Raw genomic sequence first — 2500 nt, forward strand, 5'->3', positions numbered from 1 at the left:
CGTTGGCTTAATGTATTTCTTCTTCTGGCGCTCAAAACACATACAAAGAAAGGCACACGCTTTTCGCGGTAGACCCACACTAAAAGATGTCGAGCGTCAGCTTCGGAACGAACTGAATAAAACTAAAATGTACTCAAATGTAATTGAAATGGACGCAAGTATTGAAGGCGATACAAGTCAAAAAAATACTAATTCTTGAATAAGCAGCGGTACTTTATGGAGAACTACTTTGAAGATGACAGCGACAAAGAAAATAACTCTACAAACAACATAGATGCCAGTGTACCATTGACTACGAAGATAAATTTTTGTCTATTGCGTTTTTTTGTTTTTTACTGGGTTGCCAGTGTGGCAATCCCAGTCGGAAAGTGGGTGGGATTTGTTTGTTTTATTTATTTTATTATTATTATTATTATTATTATTATTATTTTTTTTTTTTCCGTGTCGGTAAAAGTCTTGCCTGTCACTCCCCTGGTAAGTGGTGTCTTTGTGCATAGAGCCTTCTGCGCGTATTTTCTTAGGATCGAGAGAGTAGTGGAAATGCGTAGATTTCTCTGGTGGACACGGGAGAATCATTAACTTAGCCTGCAATGGCGTCGAAAGTCATGTAACGCGAATGGCGTTTTAGTGGATCCTTAAACAAAATATACCCTTATGGAGCTCAATAATGGAAAGTCAGTTGGATAAACTAGGCAGGCGGTGAAAAACCAACACCTGGAATCTCAAAAGCGAGGAGTAATGGACTTCGACAACAATCTATCGCCCGTCGAGCCGAAATCAAAGTGAGCTGTATTTCTAAAATAATATTTTACCAATTGTGGTGTTATGTAGAACACCGAAACCAAATGGAAAATTCTCTGGTAACTTATGGGTTCAACAAAGACAGAGAACGAATCGAACACCTTACGTGGATCTGTGATCAACGCTGCACAGTCCTCAGGTAAAAAAAAAATAATTGGAAATGTGGCAGCCAAGAATTTTTTGAAAGAAAGCTTGTCGTGTATTTTGTGCTTCATTATTCAAGGAAAAGGTTCTTCTTGTAAGCGGTTTGATCCTGAAATTTAGTTTGTTGCAATATTGCGCATATTTGACACGATTGAGTTTCTTCTCTTCACGCACGTAATGAAATAGAAGGGGTTCTTGCCTCTAATAGCAAATATTTTGTTTGTTTCAAATCATTGTTCGCTGGAAAAGGTGGCCTTTATGAATTCATCATGTTTTATGATATACGAGCTTAACTGGATAGTTTTTGTGCCAATAGTAAAGCATTTTCTTGTCAAAATGAGGTTAGCGTCTTTCTGGTGTGTTAACTTAATTAAATCGTGAGTTTGTATTTGCCGTCTGCCGCGTAACCTTGATTTCCACTCTCAAAATTACCTAGCTCCAGAACCTATTTTTTGTGTAGAATAAGCTTTTAGAATGATGTTCTTGTTTTGCATAAAGCAAGCTAACAATATCTGTACCTTGCTGAGTTCGCATTTGTTAGCGTTAATAGTATTTTCGGTCCGATGCTTCTGTTTTATGAGGGGTTTATTGTTTTGGTCTCCCATCCAGACACTAACCCAATGTTTTTCGCTTCTCTTTTATTTTGTTATTCTTCAGAGACTGGAATCCTGTAGTTCAATACCACACAATTCAGTGCCTTCTGATTTTCTATAACACGTACCACAGGCAACCCAGTGTATGCTTCACGGAAGCATCTCGTTATTGCTTTAAAACAGTTTGTTTCTTTGTAATGGTCTTATATCCTTGGTTCAACAAGCCGTATGAGCGATCGTGTTCATTGCCATCTCGTGTTTATAGTTCTGTTCTAGTTTTACAAGATTTGATATCATCAGCGGAGACTGTGATCAGCTCTTTAAAAAATAATTGTGATGTAGTTTGAAAGGCTGTACAGTTAATTGATTCTCAATGTTAAGACTTGATTCCAAAGGATTTGCATGTACATCGACATAGACGTGACCGAGAACCGAGCAGAATTACAGAGGAAAGGCTGAGACGTCTATTTTAAAAAAAGAAGAAAAAGGAGGAAACTTGCTGGAACATATTTGATTAACAATGTACCGAGGTCATCCAGGTTAAATTGGTATTTGTAGACTTTATGCTTCGATGTATTGTGCACATAAACAAGTATGTGTTATTTTCTTAAATGGTTAATATTCCTTGACAGGATTCTCACCGTTCAGAGGGTTTGCGTTCACATTTCTAGATTTATTTCTCGAGAGTTTCAATAGACGAAGCGAAATAAATATTACAGTTCATGGACCGAGTGACCCACACTTCAGTATTTCATCTCTTCTCGTGCCCTTACCATTCCGGAAACGAAACACTATTTAAAAGAAATATATAGTTTCTTTTTAAAAGTCTGGTCCACCGCTTGGCATATTGCTGGTAACTTTAACCTTTGCAGGGACGTAACCTAGAGAAACCCTGGTTCACATGCCATCAAGGGATCATCAAGGTGATGTTTTATTGTATGGATCAAATGCTGATAGTGAAT

General features: G+C 37.6%; 1 pseudogene; it reads right to left on the reverse strand.

Moving 5' to 3' along the window:
• The window catches only part of LOC138020749 (uncharacterized), a 16353-nt pseudogene that overhangs the window by 11278 nt on the left and 2575 nt on the right, over positions 1-2500 (reverse strand).

This window comes from Montipora capricornis, chromosome 10, assembly GCF_036669925.1.
Source record: "Montipora capricornis isolate CH-2021 chromosome 10, ASM3666992v2, whole genome shotgun sequence".
Classification (NCBI taxonomy): domain Eukaryota; kingdom Metazoa; phylum Cnidaria; class Anthozoa; order Scleractinia; family Acroporidae; genus Montipora; species Montipora capricornis.